The sequence below is a fragment of the Pteropus alecto genome, unplaced genomic scaffold (assembly GCF_000325575.1).
Source record: "Pteropus alecto unplaced genomic scaffold, ASM32557v1 scaffold23, whole genome shotgun sequence".
Classification (NCBI taxonomy): domain Eukaryota; kingdom Metazoa; phylum Chordata; class Mammalia; order Chiroptera; family Pteropodidae; genus Pteropus; species Pteropus alecto.
In genome coordinates, this window is record NW_006435837.1 from 3,478,231 (window position 1) to 3,487,562 (window position 9,332).

Sequence of the window (9,332 nt, forward strand, 5' to 3'; positions counted from 1 at the left end):
CACTCCGGTCATAAAATAAGATGCTGTTGTAAGTGACACATGACCTTAGAGGAGAAAAATAGGCTCCTAGTTCAGAACAAACGTCTCATGGAGTGTTGATCCTTTCATGAATCCAGTCTAAGCCAGACCTCCAACACCTGGACATTAGTGACACTAGCCGACCCATCTGTTAGTCACTTGGGCTTTTACCAGAGTATCACACAGGTCTTTCTCATCATCTTTTCCCCTCCATGCTCTTTAGAAGGGACATTAAAAATAGGTTGTTAGCATTATTAGGGTTTTTGATATCTGTTAGTGATTTTCTATACCTGGTACTTGTATTAGTTTCCAATGGCTCCTATAACAAATTATCACAAACTTGGTGCCTAGAAACGCCACGGGTTTATTATCTTTGGTTCTGGAGCTTGGAAGTCCAACATAGATCTCACTGAGCTAAGATCAAGATGTCGGCAGGGCTGCATTCCTTCTGCAGGCTCTAGGGGAGAATCCCTTTTCTTGCTTTTTCCAGCTTCCAGAGTCTGCCTACATTCCTGGGCTTGTGGCCCCCTTCCTGTTCCTATCCTAGTTAACTTCACCCAGGTGTGTCTTAGACACCTCAAACGGAGCATGTCGTAAACTGAGCTCACCATCTCTTCTTCATGGTACCTGTCCTGACTCTTATTCCCCATTTCCTTGAGGGTATTACCACCTTTCCTGTCACTTCCATTGACGTTTTGCAATTCGCTTGCCTCTTCTTCCTCCTCCTGTCTCGTCTCTCAGCACCTTTCAATTCACAGTCAAGCCCCAGATGTTTCTGGAATTAACCTCATGTCTCTACCATTATGCAGCTGTTTTAGATCCTGAATGCCTTAGCTGAGCCTTTGTGAAGCCCAGCAGCAACGCAAGCCCTTTTTTGCTCCATCGTCTATCAGGCCTGAGTCTTTTCCACATATCCCCTTGATGTGGAACAATTTAACTCCCTTCTTTGTATTAGTTTCCTCTTGCTGCTGTAACAAATTACTGCAAACCCAGTAGCATAAAACAACATCAATTTGTAATCTTACACTTCTGGAGGTCAGAGTTCCCAAATGGGTTTTACTGAGCTGATATCAAGGTGTCTGCAGGGCTACTTTCTTCTGGAGGCTCTAGGGGAGAACCCGTTTCCTCCAGTTTCTAGAGATAGCCTGCGTTCCTTGGCTTGTGGCCACATCAGTCTAACCTCTGCTTCTGTTCTCACATCTCCTTCTCTCTTACTCTGACCCTCCTGTCTTCCTTTTATAATGAGCGTTGTATTAGATTGGGCCCACCTGGATAATCCAGTATCCCCTACCCATCTCAAGATCTTTAGCTTAATCACACCAGCAAAGTCCCTTTTGCCATGGAAGGTAAAGTAGTTACAGGTTCTGGTGACTAGGGTGTGGACATCTTTGGCGGGGGCGGGGGGGTGTTATTATTCATTCTCTCATACCTCTCATTCATCTTTTGAGGCCTGCTCCAAAGGTGGCTGTACAACACTTCATCATGTATTAAGTTTGTTTATCTCTGACTGGGTATCCCCAATTCCATTGCCCTGACTCATCGCCTGGCATACAATAACTGCCCTATGTTAACAAATGAATGAATGAGTAACCCTTTCACCCAAGTACGGTTACTAGAAATTTTCCAAGGCCGTTGGTTGCTAGGAGTGTTTGTAGTTCTCAAAAATCCCCCAGGTAGAGAGAGCTTGCCGACAAGGTCTGTTTGCTAACAGTTCACAGTGGCCTGCACTGCAGTGAATGAGAAGGGTAACACCACACGTGTCACAGGGCTTCAACAAAGAATGGCAAGTTTTAAGATAGAAAATTCTCTCTGGCAGTGGTTCTCAACCAGGGGCGATTCTGCCCTTCAGGGGGACATTTGGCAATGTCTAGAAACATTTGGTTGTCACAGATGGTGGGGGGAGGGTAGTCTACTGGCATCTGGTGGGCAGAGGCCAGGGACACCGCTACATATCCTACAATGCACAAGACAGCTGCCACTGCAGTATTCCGGTCCGAGTGTTGGGGAAGCTGGCTCTGGGTGTTACACAGATGGCTGGAGCACTATTTCCCTCCTTCATCACCAGCCGCTCTGGAACAGAAGGTTTCCCTTTTAGCCATAGCCTTTGTTTTATGAATGAACCAAGAAGTCGATGGAGGCCTCTTTGGCCCTCTTTCACCATTTTGTTCTCTGAGTCGAAAGTGCCTTAACACAGCTCTTGCCCCTCTTTTGTCAACTCTGGGTCGCAAAGTTTTCAAACTTATTTGTCCCTTGTTTGGCTCCCCTGATGTTTTTGCCTGCCTAGTGGGATGTGCTTATGCTGGGTGACAGATGATGAGTCTTTCTGTCACTCGCACATCAGTACCTGAGACTGAAGAGGTGGAAGGGTCCTTGGTATGCATGGTCCATACCTTGGATGATGAAACTGAAACTCAGAGAGGCAAAGTGACATGGTCCCCTAGCTGCAGAACCCATGTCTCTTTCTTTTTTCTTTTTTTATCATCTGCAGCACCTGGTCTTCCTAGGTGGTCTCCCATCCAAGTACTAACCAGGCCCGACCCTGCTTAACTTCTGAGATCAGACGAGATCGGGCGTTCAGGGTGGCATGGGAGCATCTCTCTTTCAGTATGAGGGAACTAGCAACTTATATAGGTGCTCAATAAACGTCAGGCTCCTGCTTTCCCCAGCGAGGCTCTTTCTATAGGCTGTTTCCCTGATAAATTTTTTTTAAACAGTTTTATCGAGATATAACTCACATATCTTAGAATTTACCCATCTAAAGTATGAAATTCAACAGCTTTTAATAATATTACATTATTAATTTTAAAAATGGTAAAATACATATAACAACATTTGCCATTTGAACCATTTTTAAATGCACAATTTAGTGCCATTAAATACATTCACAGTGCTGTGCAACCAGCACCGCTATTTATTTTGAAAACTTTTTCATCACCCTTCCTGGGTAAGTTTCTAACTTGAAGGTTAGAATCCATGTCTCCTGAGGGTTCCTGAACCACTCAGCTGTTTTGGAGAACACCTGGTGTAAGCCCAAGGAACCCAGTTAAGATTCCAAAGGAATAGGAAAAGGGAGAGTATGGTTTTGTTGTTTTTAATGTTTTTGGTTGATGGCACCTCCCTTGGTTATAAACCTTTCGTCGCGTGGGGGAATTTTGAATGTCTCTTTATATCCTGAAGCATTTATGAGTTAGTTGCTTGGGTAACTTCCTTGCAATGACTGGGGTTCTTTAAGTTTTTTAAGGATATCTCGATCATGGGAGAAAACCTGGCAATGAGAAACCAATCTCTCAAATTCACACGTGGAGGATTGATAGAGTTCCACATTTCTTCACCTAAATTCCTTCAGCTGGCAAAGGTACACTGGCAACCTTGTTGATTATGAGCACTTGGTTTTCAACTTGATTGTTATTTTATGGGTAAATGTCTTATAGGCAGGTCTATGGTTTTCATTAGGGGACACTTAAAGCAAAATGTAGCTCGTGGACCTTACTTCAGTGATAAACTGTGCTTATTTTTAGCCTCAGGAGGAGAAAACACTAATGACAAAAAAAAAAAAATCCTATGATATTTGGCCTCATTGAACTGTATTCATTTGGCAAGAAAAGCCCAGTAAAAGCCTTAGCTGATTTCCTTCCAGTGGTCAGGGAAGTGGTGGAAGCTGATATGTCCCCAGTCGTGGGCGACAGAGTAGCAAGATTAGGTGCTATTCAATTCATCCTGCTAGTTCTTCCTCAGTATCTTGGATTAAATATTATAAATTTTTAAGTGCTCATTAATTTCTCATTTTGCATAACAAATTTAAGTCCTTAAGCACCCAAGTTCAGCATGTATAGACAGTTTAAATTACCATCTCTGTAAACGTCAATGTCTTACCAGTCAGTACGGGAACATTAGCCCTAGTGTTTTTGCCAGATTCTTCTGGACTGTTCTGGACTTGGAAGACTTGGGGCCCTGTTCTAGGTCTGGTCCTCTGGGGCTGTACCAGTTTTATCCATCACACACCCACTCCCCCTGTGAAAAGTCTTTAATTAGCTTAGTGTCCTCTCTAATTATTCCAACTAGTTCTCATTTTTGTGCCCGGAGCTAGAAGGAGGTGCTTGAATCTTGTTTTGGAGGAGAACTGGAAAAGGCCTCCTGGTTTTGCTCTCCCTTCCCCTTAGCCAGCTTCTTCCTGGAGCTCCATTTTCTTCGTCAGACAGTTCTCGATGGTGCCTTCTGGGTGAAATTCATTTGACACAAATGGCTTCATAAATGGGCTTTGCCTTTCTCCTCTTTTGATCATTAAAAAAACAAAACACCCAAAACCTCTTCACAACAAACAAAATGGAACAGCTTTTCACCACTTAATCAGTGATTTCTCACTGTCCCTTTGTTCTCATTAAAATATTAGATGGAGAACAGAGGTGTCAACCCAAATGCAGTCTGTCAATTAGCTCATCAGTGGTACCTAAAGCAGGTTGGAAAAGTGTTTGTCAATTGATGGTGATTTTTTTTTTTTAGCTTAATTGCTACCTTGCTCAGAAAAGAAAGTAATTAGCTGGGGTGCGGGGAGAGTGGGAGTAGGAGTGTCACCAATGGAGGAAAAATTTGAAAGGGGAAGCACTTTACAAACTTCATCTTTTTGTTGGGCGTAGAGACTATAGTTGCTTGCCTGAGAAATGTTTATTTTTTTAAGTTAGCTTTTACTAGGTTATACATCCACATGATTCAAAATTCAAAAGGTTAAAAGTGCTTACAGTGAAAAATCTTCCCATCCCAGTCCTCCTGTGGTTTAGCGACCCTCCCCAGAGGCTGTATTTTATTTCCTGTGAATTTTTCCAGGGAGATTTCATGCATATACCAGCAGGTATTTCTGTTATTTTCCCCTCCATTTTACCTTATGATTAATTGATGATGGGAGAACTAATGTCTAGCTGGTGATTTTTTTTTCCCTAGGGATGTGCACTGGAACTCTGTTCCTGGGTCTTCCCTATCCGCTCGTGATGGAGGCACAGGTATATTTTGGAATAGTTCTCCAGAAGGTTCTGCTGCGTACTGCTGAGTCTTAACTGATCTGGGTCCTTAACTGGTAGAAGCTTTGTCCTGAATCTTAGCCGATCTAGACCTCATGAAACGTAAGGGCCTCAAGAAGCCCCAGAACCAGGGATGGGCCAGCTTCCCGGTATGTTCCCTACCCTCTTCTTTCTGTGCAACTCATTCACAAGGCGCACATCACAGTACCAGCCATTTGTTAAGAGCGACTATGGTCTCGGTTCTAGATTCCTATTAGTGAGGCTCTGAGCTCACTGGAGTCTGTGTTACCCCCCTGGGGATACACAGGTGGCTGCTTCAGGCCCACACCTGTGAGGGGAGGGACAAACCCAGTTCTGTGCTATGTAAATGTTTAAGGAGGGCTTTCTTAGTGCCAGGTGGATATTAGGTGCTGGGACACAGGTTGACCTGAATGAAGCCCTGCCACCTGGAGCAGCGCTGGTGAGATGGGGGTGCCTGTGGAGCCACTCTTGGGGCAGGCACTATAAATGATGTTTGAAAGCCTTAAGTCAGAATACCTGATGGCGCCCTGTGCCCATTTTTCCTGGTTTTCTCTTGACAAAGAGGTGATTGGTGTGAAGTATTGGCGCCTTCAAGGATGTTCCATCTTCAGAGTCCCTTTCATGAGGCTCCCCTGAGGAAGGGCTCCTGGCACTGCCAGACACAGTTGTGCTTCTGAGTGAATAACAGGGTTATTTTTACCCTTTCAGACTCTGAATTGTGTAACTGAACTCGGTTTCTCCTTTTGAGTTGGCAGCGCTTAAAAAATGTGGATGCCACTTCGAGGGCACTTGGATGGGTTGGTGATAGCACGCTGTGGGGGCGGGGTACAATTGTGACATTGTCTGGCCCTTTTAGGGAACCTGTGGGTTTTTAAATGGAGGAAGAGATGAAGACATTGCGAATAACAGCCACCGCCTGGTGAGTTAACCTCTGAGGCAGAGAGATGTAGAGAAACGGGGGGCAGGGAACCGTCCCTCTAAAGTCTGGCTGTCTGCCTCTCTCCAAACTCATGCTGTCTGTCCTCTCTCTCCTCCCTGCCTTCTCTCTCCCACCCTCTTTTTGTCCCCTTGCCCTATCTCACCCTTTCCCTGCACCCTTCTCCCTCACCCTGCTCCACTTGCCTTCTGTTTACCCCCACTCTCTCTCTCACCAAACTTTCTCTTCCCCTCTGCCCTCTGTCCACCCACCCTCTCCTGACCTTCCCTCCTGCTCTCTTTCTCTCTTCCCCTTCCTCGCAGCCCCTCTCTTTTTTGACCCTTTCCCCCACCTCTCTTTCCTTCATTCTGTCTCTTACCGCATCTCCCCCACCCTGTCTCTTCCTTATCCTCTCTCTCCTATCCCTGTGTCTATACTTCTTCTATTTGCCCACACCCCATCTCCATATCCCACCTTCTGTGCACTCTCTCCTCCACACCCGCTGCCTTTTCTCCCACCTTCTTACTAAGCCCCTCTTTTTCCTTCCTCCTCTTCCTCCCCCTTTTTTCCCACCCCTCTTCCTCTCCATTCCCCTCTGTCCCCTAACTCTTCCTCTCTCTCCCTCAAATCCCCTCCCTCTTCTCATGTCCCTCATCCCTCTCTCTCATTGTCCTTCTCCCTACCCGGGCTCTCTCCCCTGAACGCTCCCCCACTCTGTAGTCTCTTCCCTCCTCTCTCTCCCCCTTCCCTCTCCACACTTCTTCTCTCCCTCAACCCCTCCCACTTCTTCCTTTAAGCCCTCTCCCAGGCGGTATTGTCCCATGCTTCGGGATTTTCAACTGATGTCACTACCTCCTTTGCTCAGTCAGAACTACTGTAGCCGGTGAAACTAGATGAAACTATCATTTACAATGTGTAGTCTAAGGTCAGGATAGCCACATGAGGATGAGTGGTCCTCTAGGGAAGAGGAAACCTTTGGGGAGTGTACCCCTGGGAGCACATCTGGGAAGGGCTCCTGCTACTCCTCAGGGCAGGGAGAGCCTGGGACAGGGGTGACAGCCATGGGAAGGTCTCCCCAGCCCATAGCCTTGGGTGACCTCTTCAAGAGTGGCTCCCTGCCAGTGAGGGCAGTTTGGAGGATGGCAGAGAGGGCTCCATACCAGAGTGAGGGTCGGGTCGGGTGTGTCTTCTTCTAGCTCCAGTATTCTCTAACCTCAGAAAATGCTCTTTGTTATAAATATATGATGACTATATCTTATAGAGTTTAGAAAATAGGGAGCAGGAGAATTTAAATTGACCACCCATATAGTACACCGATACAATCATGTCATTTTATTTGGGTATATGTCTTTTTAGGCTTTTTACTGGATAGTTGTAGATATATGTACATTTATTGTTATATATATAAAATCGCACATCCTAGTTTCTTTCCCACTTCATAGTCATCTTCAAAGCCAGCATTTTTAGTAGCCGAATATCTGAGTTCAAGAATCTTAACTTGTATAACCATTTCCCTACCACTTGAGCATTTAGGTTGCTTCCACAATGCTGATATTATAAGCATGGATATGATGGACATAATTGTTTTTATTCTTTAAGGAAATCAGGTTGTAGTCAAGGTGACATTTCATATCCATTCTTTGTTTCCATTGCCTCCAAATGACTGGAATGGCCCATGAGGATGATAAGGAAGAGGAGTTTGGTCCATGGGGATTATTACATGTAGGTCAGCCAGGTACTTGCCATCCCCGTGTTTGTTTTCAGTTTTAGTTCAGGAAACTATGTGCTCATATGGATTATCATCCCTTCTATACTGTGCGTGTGTGAGTATGAGTGTGTGAATGTGTGTGAGAGAGAAACCCCCGAAGGAGACTGCTCGTGGGGCTTTCACATTCCACAGCACTGAACCTAGTTCATTGCACCATCTCGAGATGATTAATCCTGGTTTAGTGCTCAGCTGTGAGGTTAGGGGATGCACAATGAAAGGTGAAACCCTCAGGGCTTTGGTTCCTTCTCTTTCTTTCCCCCTCCCCTCCCCTCTCTTCTTTCGCTTCACACCCTGACTGGCATTTAGAGGAACTTCATTTCCCAGACCGTAGGGAAAACTGTGCTGAAGGCCCTGGGTCCTTCATATTTGCCTGGGATATGAGTTCAAGTCCCATGCTGACAAGGGAAAGGTCATGGCTGAAATAACCTTCCTGTAGTTTCCTGGCTTAGCTTTCTGTCATCATCATACACTCCCTCCCTCATCCCCCTCTCCCCACCCAAAATTGCGTCATTAGCTTCAAAAAGCATCAGTTAAGGGTGGCTAGAACTCCAGGATCCAGGCTGGAAGAACTATCTCAAAGTTTTGCCTTCTTGATGCATCATTTTGGTTAAAGGACTTCATTGTATAAAGTATTTGTTCCTCAGCCACCGAGTGTATGTCAAATGTCAGTTCATGTACCTGGCAAAAAGTTAGTTAAATATTTATGATGTTCTCTTTGAGACAAGTCTTCGTGAAAGTTCTAGACTCCATGATAATACATGTTAGAAAGAATTGGTAGCTAACGTGTATCATATACTTCCTTTGTTACGTTTTCAGATCGCCAACAATACCGGCCTGTACTGGTAGGACAAATGAGACAGTTGACTCAATAGTGCTGTATATTGGAATTCTATTACATTCTGCAAGTGTTTATTGAGTGCTTGTTAATTGTGAGATCTGATAACCAGAGGAACTCAAAGGTATCTAAAGTTCCAGTCAGCGATACATTTTAGTTAACTTTCATTTCCCTTTTGGAGGGAGATTGTGATGTGATCATTCCACGAACCATGCGATGAAACAGTTAAACCAAAGGGTGTGTGTTTGAACAATTTCTCTTTATCCAGAAAGAAGGAAAAGTGTCAATTTGAGGAACATACATCAAGCTAGAAGACCATTTTCTGAGGTACGACAATGTTTAGTCAGTCTCTGAAATTCCCTCCTCACAGGAGGTCTAGAGAGAAACCAGATAGAATGATGTTTCTCAGATGAGTAATATGAAAGTTCCCTTCACAAGGGAAAGATTTTCCAAGAATCCCTATTTCGCCTTAAACTTTTCAAAATGTTTATTAGCTTTTATTTATTTATCTTTATTGTGGTACAGTATATATAACATAAAATTTACCACTTTAACTATTTCTTATTGTGGTAACATATACGTAAAATAAAATTTACCATTTAACCAATTTAAGTGAACAGTTCAGTGGCATTAAATATATTCACATTGTTGTTGAGTCATCACCGCCCTCCATCTCCAGAACGTTTTCATCTTTCCCACCTGAAACTCCATACCTATGAAACATTAAGTTCCCATTCCCCCCTACCCTCAGCCCCTGGCACC

General features: G+C 44.4%; 1 pseudogene; it reads right to left on the reverse strand.

Moving 5' to 3' along the window:
- Positions 1 to 2,497: 2,497 nt before the first annotated feature.
- LOC112479518 lies at positions 2,498 to 2,614 on the reverse strand (annotated as a pseudogene).
- Between the last annotated feature and the right edge of the window lie 6,718 nt (positions 2,615 to 9,332).